Source organism: Oryctolagus cuniculus, chromosome 5 (genome assembly GCF_051225735.1).
Source record: "Oryctolagus cuniculus isolate XC-2025 breed Fujian yellow rabbit chromosome 5, ASM5122573v1, whole genome shotgun sequence".
Classification (NCBI taxonomy): Eukaryota; Metazoa; Chordata; class Mammalia; order Lagomorpha; family Leporidae; genus Oryctolagus; species Oryctolagus cuniculus.
The window spans coordinates 121,514,852-121,528,402 of record NC_142871.1 but is presented as its reverse complement, the minus strand read 5'-3'; the positions used below and the strand labels follow the sequence as shown (position 1 = coordinate 121,528,402).

Below are 13,551 nucleotides of genomic sequence, written 5' to 3'. Positions count from 1 at the left end.
GAACCAGAGCTGGAGTTCAATCCAGGTCTCCCATGTGGGTGGCAGATATGCAAATATTTGGACCATCATTCGCTGTCTTAGAGGTCTACATTAACAAGAAGCTGGATCAGAAACAGAGGAGCTGGGACTCAAATCAAGAACTCTGATATGGGATCAAGGAATCCTAAATAGTGTCTTCATTGATATACCAAACTGTTTCCTCTAAAAATGGACTTTGTTCTTATTTTTTGTAAATGTGTAACCTGTGAAACTTTCAGGTGTTTTCAAAACAGACATGGAAGCAGAATATTTTTATTCAATCAAGAAGATATTTAAGCATTTTCTTGAGCCAGCTGATTGAAATATTTTGTACTAATATATTCTGATTTTATCATTTCATAAAACAAGGCATGACAGTCATCTTTCACAAGCTGTTAGTAGACCTTCACACACCTTATCTACCTTATCCAGGTGAAGTACATTCCATATCCTAGCCTGCAACATCACACATCTTAATGAGCACAAATATCACATAGGAGTCTTGGTAAATAACAATTGATTCTAGGGCAAATTCTTAAGTAGTAAATGAAGGATAGGAGATAGAAAACTTTTTTTTTTTAATTTTTTCCTATTGAAGTAACTGCAGAATTTTTCATTTTGGATTTTTTTTTTTCACTTGTACAGATAATATCTTAGAGATAGAAACAAATCATTTACTATTATATTACCATTTCGCTGTATCCAGTCTGGTTATGTCATTTCATCTTTAAAGATAAACAGCGCTGGGGCTGGCTCTGTGGTGGCGCAGTGGGTTAAGCCATGGCCTGCAGTGTTGGCATCCAATATGGGCCCCTGTTTGAGTCCCAGCTGCTCTACTTCTGAGCCAGCTCCCTGCTAATGTTCTTGGGAAAACTGGAAGATAGCCCAAGTCCTGGAGCCCCTACACCCACATAGGTGACCCACATGGGATTCCAGGCTCCTGGCTTTGGCCTGGGCCAGCTCTGGCAGTTGTGACCATTAGGGGAGTAAACCAGCTAATGGATGATCTCTCTCTCTTTCTGTCTGTCTCTCCTTCTTTCTCTGTAACTCTGTCTTTCAAATAAATAAATACAAAAAAATCAATGAGGATTTAAGAGAAATTATTTATCAATTATTTTTTCAATTCAAAGATTTCTTGACGTAGAAATCATGATGTCTTACAATTAATGCCATTTTGTAATTTGGTTTGTAGAATTTTTCCTCCTTTGCTTTCCTTCTTTTTGTGTTCCCTTTTATTTTCTTGACCTAGGACAGTCAAGCTCTTACAATCGATTGGGTCCTAGAATCCAGGAAGCTGCTGATGATTGTGTCCTACGTGTCACTTGTCACCTCCTCATCACAAATGTGATTTGGCTTCCAGTGGTTTTCAATAGCAGATGATGCTATGGATTCTGTACTAGCAGTAGCAGAGCAGGAATGAACCACGCAGGACATAAAATGAGGACAGAGACTTTATTTAACATTCTGCACAGACTTCCACTGGGGCACTGTTGGGAGTAATTATGGGCCTAAAAAAATCACAAAGGAGTTTCCTCTTGCTATTTGAGCTTTAGATTCTCTCCTCTAAATGCAACTTAATCCCTATGGATAATGGGATCAGTGGCCAATGTTCCTTTCTTTCTGGGAATGGCTGATGGATACCCCTCTTATGAACACATATTTGACTAATTTTTAAAGACATTTTTGGACTCCAATAACAAAATACTTTCTGTTATGCCTGGGGTGCTGAGTGACAATAAAGTCTTTTCCTTCATCAGCTAATGTATTTCAGGAAAGGGACTTTTGCAAATTTTTGTAATGAAAATATCATAAAAAATGAAGAGTAACTTTAATACCAATGGAAAATGAGACAAGTTTTTTTAAGCTAAGAGTACTTTTATAAAATTATATTAAATTTTGAAATTTATTATACTAAAACATTTATTGTCATTTTATTTTCTATTTGTTGAAAATGCCACATATGAGTAATTAACACAGTCTTAATAACATCTTTAAGACTACATACTGATGATATTTTAGGGACCGGTATTGTGGCATATCAGATTAAGCTGCCACCTGCAGTGCCAGCATTCCATATGACACCGGTTCAAGTCCCTGCTGCTCCAGTTAGAATTCAGCTCCCTGCTAATAATGTTCCTGGGAAATCAGCAGAAGATGGCCCGAGTCCTTGGGCACCTGTACCTATGTAGAGGCCTGGATGAAGCTTATGGCTCCTGGCTTTTGGCCTGGCCCATCTAAACCTTTTGCATCCATTTGAGAAGTGAACCAGCAGACGGAAGACTCTCTCTCTCTCTCTCTCTCTCTCTCTCTCTCCTCTCTCTCATCTCTGCCTCTGCCTCTCTGTAACTCTTGCCTTTCAAATAAATAAATAAATAAATAATCCTGAAAAAAAAAGAGCATGGTACTTTCCTTACAGTTGTCCATTTATCCTGAATGGATACCAAAGAAAAGAATGTTGATAAAAATTTATCTGTTCTTCTCCCACATGAGTACAAATCACAGATTACTGCCTCGTGAAATTATCCAAGTTTGGCAAAAAATAAAAAATATAGATTTTTTAAATCATTCACTATGGACACATCTCTTTTTCAAATGCTGAAATATTACCCATAATCTTGGAAAACTCATAAACTCACAATGAGTGATTAAGAATACCTTTTCTATATGAGAAAAGTATTAATACAATGCAAAACACAGACACACACATGCACAGAGAGAGAGCGAGAGAGAAAGAGAGATACTCACCATGTGACAAAGAGCCATTCCAGCAAAGTTCAGACACAATAATTTTTCCTATGAGATTTCCATCTTTTCTAATTATGAGTAAATTTTCTCTATCTCTCTCAGGCATATAAAGTAGAGAGGAGAACCAAGGATTCTTTGGACCCTGATTATAAATTACTGAATGAGGGGGAAACTTAAAAAAAAAATAGATCCTGGCTGGCGTCGTGGCTCAATAGGCTAATCCTCTGCCTGCGGCACTGGCACCCCAGGTTCTAGTCCTGTTCGGGGCACTGGATTCTGTCCCAGTTGCTCCACTTCCAGTCCAGCTCTCTGTTGTGGCCTGGGAGTACAGTAGAGGATGGCCCAGGTCCTTGGGCCCTGCAACCACATGGGAGAGCAAGAGAAGCACCTGGCTCCTCGCTTTGGATCAGCACGGTGTGCCAGCCACAGCGACCACTGGGGGGTGAACCAATGGAAAAGCAAGACCTTTCTCTCTGTCTCTCTCTCTCTCTCTCTCTCACTGTCCAGTCTGCCTGTCAAAAAAAAAAAAAAATATAGATCCCTAAATTTAAAAATTGATTGTTAAATTTAAAGATATATTCTTTTTTAATTTATTTTTTATTTAGTAAATATAAATTTCCAAAGTACAGTTAATGGATTACAATGGCTCCCCCCCATAATTTCCCTCCCACTCATACCGCTCCCATCTCCTGCTCCCTCTCCCATTCCATTCACACCAAGATTCATTTTCAATTATCTTTATATACAGAAGATCAATTTAGTATATATTAAGTAAAGATTTCATCAGTTTGCACCCACACAGAAACACAAAGTGTAAAATACTGTTTCAGTACTAGTTACAGTATTACTTCACATTGGACAACACACTAAGGACAGATCCCACATGAGAAGTAAGTACATAGTGACTCCCGTTGTTGACTTCACAATTTGACCCTCTTGTTATGGCATCAGTAATCTCCCTAGGCTCTAGTCATGAGTTGCCAAGGCTATGGAAGCCTTTTGAGTTCACTGACTTTGATCTTATTCCGACAGGGTCATAGTCAAAGTGGAAGTTCTCTCCTCCCTTCAGAGAAAGATACCTCCTTCTTTGATGGCCCCGTTCTTTCCACTGGGATCTCACTCGCAGAGATCTTTCATTTAGGCTTTTTTTTTTTTTTCCAGGGTGTCTTGGCTTTCCATGCCTGAAATACTCTCATGGGCTTTTCAGCCAGATCCGTGTGCCTTAAGGGCTGATTCTGAGGCCAGAGTATTATTTAGGACATCTGCCATTCTATGAGTCTGCTGTGTATCCCGCTTCCCATGATGGATCATTCTCTCCCTTTTTGATTCTATCAGTTAGTATTGGCAGACACTAGTCTTGTTTGTGTGATCCCTTTGACTCTTAGACCTATCAGTGTGATCAATTGTGAACTGAAATTGATCACTTGGACTAGTGAGATGGTTTTGGTACATACCACCTTGATGGGATTGTAAATATAAACATAAATTCTTAAATCTACATACATTTTTCATGTTTTCCTTTTACACAATGTTCTTTGTTCCTTGATTAATTTACTTCTACCCATTCCCAACTACATCCCTTACAACTTTGCTATTTAGCCCTCTTTCTAGAATTTCCCTTCCCTTTCCTACTCTCTCTGTCTCTATCCCTATCTTTCTTATGGAGTATTCTGTTTACATTTATTTAATTTTTACTCATTTAGCATTTAATTAAAAGTAGTAGTGTCATCCAGAATGTTTCTGTCTTCCAAACAAGGGATAAGTCTGTGGTGATAGCAGTTTTTCTCAATACCTTTGCTTAATTCATTAATGGACAACATATTGTTTGACCATCTCTCTACCTGATTACCAAGCGTAAGCACTAGTTCTAACTAGTCTTCACTATTCTTGGTGTGGCTCCTACTTCTGCACCTATTTTTCTTCTAAGATATTCCCCAGGGCTTCCATTTCTTATCTAGGTGGGGAAAAAAATGTGTGTCCATTTTGGCAGAGAGTAAAAGGATTAATCAACAACCACTTGCTCCTCTATGTGAAATTCCTGTGTATTTGGGTGGGCCATGTGATCATCCTAGCTTACTGCTAATGCACACTCAGGGAGGCAGGAGGTAATGACTCAAATACTTGGGTCTCTATCACTTATGTAGGAAACCTGGATTGAGTTTCCAACTCCTGGCTTTGACCTAGGCCAACCTGAGTTGTTGTAGATATTTGGGGAGTGAATCAGTGAATGAACGATTCTCTCTATATATCTTCCTCTCAAATAAAATTTAAAAATAAATATATAATTCTCTTCAAATAACTAATTATGATTCAGTGTTGCTAGTTAAGTTGATAATACTATGCTCATGGAAGCACCTTTAATTTGGCTCCTTTGTCCTTTGAACAAGGACCTAAAGCATTTATTCAAGTAACTTTATTATCTGGCAACAAGTTTTCAGTCTGATGTTTCACAGCAGATGTGGTTATATAATCAGTAGTTCACTTTTTATGCAGAAGGATGTGAGATGCCAGGCTTGGAGCTCTAGGAATTTGTCAAACCTTGTTTCCAGTGTGTGCCAGAGCAAGGCAGGCTGGCACCAGGTTGCAAATTATTGCAATAATGTAGACACTATTTTCTGCAGAGCATCCTGAAATTATTTGTAGGCCTTACTGAAAATGTCATGCATTCTCCTTTCCTTTGTAAATGTTATACACTGAATACATATATTTTTAATTTATTGATAGAAAATATCATTGCAATGTCCTGAATAATATAAAACTAATTATCATAACATGATAGTCCTATTGTTGTGGGTATCTGTAGTTCTAAACAGTCAGATTTTTGTCTTTTCATCAGGAAATGCCATAGAGTTTTATTCTAGCAGAGCTTTTAAAATATTACAGCTTTTTAGATTACAATTATTTTTCTTGATGGATTCTTTGCATCATGTTCATGAAGAATGAGGAGCACAGACAAGGAAAAGTGAGCAAAGTGAAGGAATTTTCTTGGGAAAAACAAAACAACAACAACAACAACAACAAAAAAAAAAAAAAAAAAAAAAAGAGAAATCTGCCAAGAGAGGTCTTTGAAGGACAGAACCATTGAAGACCTCTGAAGAGGCAACCACAATTGCCATTAGGGAAAAAGGGCAATGACCACTCTGGTACTTTGAGTTGGAGAGGGGTAATGCTGGAGACTCCAGTCAGGATTCCTCCTCTAGAGTTCTGTCCACAGGTACTCTGTAGAAGACCTGCATCCGTGGCTTGATCTGCCTCTAAATAAGAAGAGACAAGATTTACAATAAGGTTGAGTATACAGACCCAAAGATAAGCATTGTTACAATAAGGCAAAAGGGAGCAACAAAGGGAAAAATCCATGTCCATACGTTAGAGAGTCCTAAAGAGGATAAGAAGGACTTTTGCCAGCTAGGGCTTGGGCCTGCCTTTTCTCTTAGCTTATTGTCTTTCATAATCTAGATTTTTCTTCCATCTGGTGAGAAGTATTCATCTAAGAGCAGCATGTTTCATTTAGTAATGCATACCTTGTTGTGTCATGAGGATGTCCAATGCCCAATGATTTTTGCTGTATCACAGAAACCAATGAGTTAATAGAAGTTTGTTGAGCCTGAATAGCTATTATTGTGGCCTCACATCACTGTTGAACCATAGAATGAGATTTAAGATGAATCTCTCCAAGATAGGGACTGACAAACCAAAAGATTCCTCTGGAAATGGAATATCCCTCTCCAGCTCTAAGAGGGGGCTATTTTGGGCATGTCCCCAGGAATAAAGGGAACATTTGTAAGCCTTTACTCTTTGGCATATTATCAACAATGAATTTTTTTTTTTTTTTGACAGGCAGAGTGGACAGTGAGGGAGAGAGACAGAGAGAAAGGTCTTCCTTTTCCATTGGTTCACCCTCCAATGGCCGCAGCGGCCAGAGTGCTGCGGCCGGCGCACCACGCTGATCCGGTGCCAGGAGCCAGGTACTTATCCTGGTCTTCAATGGGGTGCAGGGCCCAAGCACTTGGGCCATCCTCCACTGCACTCCCTGGCCACAGCAGAGAGCTGGCCTGGAAGAGGGGCAACCAGGACAGAATCCAGTGCCCCGACCGGGACTAGAACCCAGTGTGCCAGCGCCGGAAGGCAGAGGGTTAGCCTAGTGAGACGCGGCGCCGGCTATCAACAGTGAATTGTACCATTAGTATTTGTAAGTAGGTGAGCAATAAGATGAATGATGAGATTGAAGGATGATGGGATTATAGGATGAAGGCTTTAGGGGGTATCATGCATAACAGATTTGATCATCTTTTTTTTTTTTTTCTTAAAGAGTTTGAATCTAGGCCGGCGCCGCGGCTCACTAGGCTAATCCTCCGCCTAGCGGCGCCGGCACACCGGGTTCTAGTCCCGGTCGGGCGCCGGATTCTGTCCCGGTCGCCCCTCTTCCAGGCCAGCTCTCTGCTGTGGCCAGGGAGTGCAGTGGAGGATGGCCCAGGTGCTTGGGCCCTGCACCCCATGGGAGACCAGGAAAAGCACCTGGCTCCTGGCTCCTGCCATCGGATCAGCGTGGTGCGCCGGCCGCAGCGCGCCGGCCGCGGCGGCCATTGGAGGGTGAACCAACGGCAAAAGGAAGACCTTTCTCTCTGTCTCTCTCTCTCACTGTCCACTCTGCCTGTAAAAAAAAAAAAAAAAAAAAAAAAAAAAAAAAAAAAAAAAGAGTTTGAATCTGTTGGAGTATACTTAGGGCTTCTTGATCCACATGATTGTGTCTCTTGGAGATACAGAATAACCTTTTTGAAATCGGCAACTGCTGTGATGGATCTGATCAAGTATGAGGTCTCATTGTCCACTAGGAGATCATTAGTTAGGAAAGGACAGCCATACAGCATTCCAAAAAGGCTCAAAACTAACTTTTGGTGGGGGTGGTACTTCTGATATCCACTAAGGCTATGTGCAGGGCAGGGGAGAGATGCAGGATAGTTGAGTTTCCTGAGGTAGCTGTGTCTCTTTGAGGATGGCATTATTCTTTTCTACCTTCTTTGCACATGTACCTGGAGCATACATGCATGGAGCAAATGTATTTATACTATTTTCCCAATAGTGTACATTCACTTCATAATTCTGTGCTACATTTTGGTAATTCTTTCATTGTTACTTTATCTGTGATCAATGATCTTCGGTGTTGCTATTGTAATAATTGGGGTTCCACAAACCAGTCATAAATATGATAGAAAATTTAACTGATAAGTTTGGTGTGCTCTGGCCAGCGCCGTGGCTCACTAGGCTAATCCTCTGCCCACAGGGCCAGCACACCGGGTTCTAGTCCTGCTCGGGGCACCGGATTCTGTCCTGGTTTTTTCTCTTCTAGGCCAGCTCTCTGCTGTGGCCCGGGAGTGCAGCGGAGGATGGCCCAAGTGCTTGGGCCCTGCACCCACATGGGAGACCAGGAGAAGCACCTGGCTCCTGGCTTCGGATCAGCGCGGTGCACCAGCCGCAGCGGCCACTGTGGGGTGAACCAATGGAAAAGGAAGACCTTTCTCTCTGTCTCTCTCCGTCACTGTCCACTATGCCTGTCAAAAAAAAAAAAAAAAAAATTGGTGTGCTCTTATTCCTCCACCAACCACCTGCTGTGGCATGCATCTCCATTTTTTTGGGTATTCCCTGTCCCTTGAGACACAACAGCATTAGAACTAAGCCAAGATGTGAATGCAAACAAGAATCCCTGAAAGAAATTGAAAGTACTAACCCAGAGAACACATACACGATAAGAAAGCAAAACATCATTTGTTTCTATTTGGACAAAGTTTGAGTGGTTTGGATAGAACATTAAACCAGCTGCAGCATGCCCTTGAGTTTAAGCCGCATCCATAGCAAGGCCCCAACTCTGTGAAATTCAGTCAATTCTAAGGGTGATAAAGGAGCTGCAAATTCAAAGTTTGGAGGTACCAAAAGTTAGTTAATGAGGTTTATGGAGAGAAGCCATCTCTGCAACATAAAAGTGCAAGGTAGATTAGAAAGTACTCATGAAAAAGCTGCTGTATGTTATCTGGAAGACAACAAATTTAAAAAAATGAAGTCAAAAATTGTAGGTTTAGCACTAAATCAAATTACCATATGTAACGTATCCTCATTTTCAGAAGCAATCCTCTTTTTGGCAGGTGATCAAAAAGGTTTTTGAGACCTTATTGATCATTTTGTATCCAGACTCTCCCACCCTTGAGTGATTTGTAATAAACTAGAGGTCTGATGAAAATTCTAATTTCTTATGCTCAGACCCCAGGAGAGTCTTTTAAGGCACTCTGATCTGTAAAATCAACAGAAAAAACATGGTATCACAGGTTCAGGTTACAGCTGCACTCAACATTGTAACACAGAATTGCACATAGGTACAGTAGCGTTAATACAATAAAATTAACTTAAATAGAGAAAAAATTACAATAAGAAAAACCTATTAACTTCAAGATAGTGACCTTCTGCAACTTCTCACATATGGTTTTGCCCTGAGAGTAATATAAAAGCTCTTTTAAAAAGCATAAGAATAAAATAGTTTGCAGTTTCATTACAATTTGAGGGCAAAAGTCTCAATATGATTTACAAATTAATTAAATAAACCCTGGTGACACTGAAAAGTATTATAAGGAAAACCATAAAAGTCCATTTTGCTTAAGTCAATTTATTTTCTTTAATGGAATTACTCTAACCATCTTTAAAATTATATGTGTATTTCCAAAATATAAATGATTTATCTCTGGGAAGTAAAACTATGTCATATCTCAACCTTTCACTTACTACATGTGCTATTCAATTTCAGAAATTATGCTTTAGCATTCTGGCTAAAAGGCATTTTGAATCAACTAAATTTTAGAAAACTAAGTCTTTTCTGTACACATTACTTCAAAAATTGGTATAGATGACATTGAAAAGACACACTAAATGAATCTGGAAAATGTCTAATGTGGACATAATATAAGTTAATTTTCAACTACTGAATCATATTAGATCAATTGTTTTTAACATAGAATTCATATTGTGGAAGTTTCTTCTCAATTTGTAGGAGATATTTTCCCCTCAATGTTGTAAGATGGATAGACTCACCTTTGATGAGGGCATGTATTTCAGTCGTACCTTTAGCAAAATTGTTGCTTAAAGTGATATTTTTCTTGCCTTTATACTTTACTGTATGACCCACTCTTGACCAACAGTCTGATAGTCCTGTATTTTCTTCTGGCTGTATCATCCGGAACTCTGTGCCACACGTATCTCAGAACCTGATTTCAAAAACCCCAAAATGCCACTCTCTTAAGCCATCCCTGTAAAGGCTTACCCTGACTAGATGTTAAAAGTGAAGTTTCACAGATTTACATGGGTGGAACTTGATGGCCTCTGAAACTTCCTCATATTTAATTTCATTTTCATGATAAATCTATGAGATTAAAACACAGCAAGTAGAATCTATATCTTGCATATTAGGAAACTCAGTCTCAAATAAATATTCAGTATCATCACTAATTTATTAATTATGAAAAAATAATTAATCAGTTAATAAAAATTGCTTAACTAGAATTTAAACAAGTATTTCTCTACCCTAATAGAGAATTCCTCACATGATATATAATTCTGAATGCTTCATAGGCTTATCCCTACAAGTGACTTAAGTATAACTGTTAAAAAGTAAATCTTTTTGTGGAAGTTTATTGATTTTTTCTATTAATTCAAATACATAAACATTCACTTACTGAATATCTCCTTTATTCTAAGCACTCTGATTATATATTCAGAATCCAAAGAAACATTGAAAAAGAAGAAAGAAGGCATTCTCTTGTTGGTTCTTACAATTTGAATGGGCTATACACTTAGAAGAGTGGTTTCAATCAATGGACACAGCTCTAAAAGCATAGTAGAAAGATTGCCTACAGCAGAAAAGCAGTTTAGATGAAGCTTTATGTTAAATTTGTATTATATCCTTCAAATTCAAAAAAGGAATCTGAGAGGCAAGAGAGGAATAGAGACACATTAGATATAGAAACGATTTTAAAATCATGGTAGTGCAAAGTGCTAGCTGTGTTCAAATAACAGTGAGTTTAGAATACTCTCCATGCAGATGAAGAAGGAAAAGGAAGAGAAAACAAGGAGCTGACAGCAGTTTTTGAAACTGCACCTGGCTCCTGCCTTCGGATCAGCGCGGTGCGCCAGCCGTAGCAGCCATTAGGGGGTGAACCAATGGAAAAGGAAGACCTTTCTCTCTGTCTCTCTCTCTCACTGTCCACTCTGCCTGTCAAAAAAAAAAAAAAAAAAAAAAGAGAGAGAGAAAGAAAGAAACTGCATCTTCATTTATCATGTTGGAGGAATTACAAAGCACCAATTAAGGCATGTTTTTAAAGAAGAGGAAGCATATGATTCAATTTGGGTCAGGAAATTCTCCTTTGGGATGGAGGGGAGGAATGACTGGTGTTGACAGACGGGATGCTGGGAAATCATCAGAAAAGTAACAGGGAAGACATGGGGGAACAGCAGCCTACTCTGGGCTGCTAACCCAGGGACCCATTCTGTTTCTGTTTCTGGGTGTCATGGCTTTTCTATATATGAAAGATTTTCATGTACACTATGATTTTTTCAGGGTGATTTTCTTCCTTCCCAATATTTTCTATTATTTTTCTATTTAGGACATGTTTTCCCCCAGGTGTTCACCTCAACCTTTTAAAATTCGTATATTATTATTTGTACTGGGTTTGGTGATGATTTTAGGCAAATAAATATTGTAAATGCCAAAATTTTTAGCTCATGTCATGGAAACCTTTCTTCCACTGTGGAGACGATTTTCTCATTTCAACCAGAGAGCTTATATGCATGATGTTGCTGACTCAGACTGCCTAATATGGAACCCTTGCCTGACTGCACCCCTAGAGAAAGTTACTGAACCCTCCAGGCTTCCGTTTTCTTATCTTATGAGGTTAGCTGGTTCTCTCTTGTCGAGTTATTGGGAAGATTAAATGAGCATGATCTAAAGATGATGGTAACTCTTGCAGACTGTAAATGTTTTCTAAGTGTTACTATCACCACCACCATCATCACACTGTGGAGAAATGGAATGCTTCCAAAGAAAGTTCAGAGAACAGCCATTTAAGACTGTCTGTCTGTCTGTCTATCTTTCTATCTATCTATCTATCTACCTACCTACCTACCTACCTATCATATATGTGTTCCATAAGTTTTCTTATTGATTATGCAGGTAAACATCTAAACACAGACACCTGAGTGTAATGTAACAACCTCCATCTTCTATAGTTCTTTGGCAAAGTATATTAGTACTAAAAATATGTTCAAAGAATATGTTAAGTGATGAAATATATTTAAAGAATATATTATTGGGGGGCAGGTGTCGTGGCATAGAGGGTAAAGCTGCCACCTGCAGTGCCAGCATCTCTTATGGGCTCCGGTTCAAGTCCCAGCTGTTCTACTTCTGGTACAGCTTTCTGCTATGGCCTGGGAAAGAAGTAGAAGATGACCAAAGCCCTTGGGCCCCTGCACCCTTGTGGGAGACTTGGAAAAATCTTCTGGCTCCTGGCTTTCTACAGGTCCAGCTCTGGCTGTTGCAGCCATTTGTGAGTGAACCAGCAGACTGAAGACTTCTCTCTGTCTCTCTCTGTGTGAGTCTTTAAAATAATGAAAAGTAAATCTTTAAAATAATGAAAAGTAATGTGTTATTATCTTAAGCTGTAGCTACATAGGATACTGTGTATGCTTCCTGTTACTTTTCACACTAACACCTACTTTTTCCTCACAGAACATTATCTGTTTAAAGTCATATAATTTACCTTTTAAGAATTAAATATCAAAGCAAGAGTACAGCAAGAGCATGGGGAAGCAAAAGAAAGCAAGGAAGTATGCGACCATGAAGCGAATGCTTAGTCTAAGAGATGAGAGGCTTAAAGAAAAGGATAGATTAAAACCTAAGAAGAAGGAAAAGAAGGACCCCAGTGCACTGAAGGAAAGAGAAGTCCCCCAGCACCCTTCCTGCTTATTCTTCCAATATAACACTCAGCTGGGCCCACCTTACCACATCCTCGTTGATACCAACTTTATCAATTTTTCCATTAAAGCCAAACTGGACTTAATACAATCAATGATGGATTGTCTGTATGCCAAGTGTATTCCTTGTATAACTGATTGTGTAATGGCAGAAATTGAGAAATTGGGGCAGAAGTATCGAGTGGCACTAAGGATTGCCAAGGATCCAAGATTTGAGCGATTACCATGCGCACACAAAGGAACCTATGCAGATGACTGCCTAGTCCAGAGAGTGACTCAGCACAAGTGTTACATTGTGGCCACAGTTGACCGGGACCTAAAACGAAGAATCCGGAAGATTCCTGGAGTTCCTATCATGTATATTTCTAACCACAGATACAACATTGAGCGAATGCCAGATGATTATGGAGCCCCTCGGTTCTAATCCTTCCAAGACAAAGTTTCCTGGCCTTCCTTCGACCAACTTTATCTGTTGCCAAATGACTAAACATGCTATAGCAGGAATTACTATTCTCTACACACTTTTGCTGTATTATGAACTGAGTTTGATCAAATATACATAATTTTTTATCCTGAAAAAAAAAAAGAATTAAATATCTATAGAGATAATATTCTCTTTCCTATATTTATAGAAAACATTAATTAATGGAATGAGTATACTTCCCCAAGATGTCATATTTCCTGACTTTTTAACAACAGGTCTCCTTCTGTATCTCTGCCAGTCTTTACTCTTTCCATCTGCTTACGCTTTCCTAGTTCTCACTTCATATCTTGACACTC

The 13,551-nt window shown here is 39.2% G+C and overlaps 1 pseudogene across 1 annotated transcript; it reads left to right on the top strand.

Annotated features, from left to right (window-relative positions):
* Positions 1-12,582: 12,582 nt before the first annotated feature.
* LOC100354790 (rRNA-processing protein FCF1 homolog pseudogene) lies at positions 12,583-13,269 on the top strand (annotated as a pseudogene). Its single transcript, XR_016234037.1, has one exon. The product of XR_016234037.1 is annotated as an rRNA-processing protein FCF1 homolog pseudogene (transcript).
* The last annotated feature ends 282 nt before the right edge of the window (positions 13,270-13,551 follow it).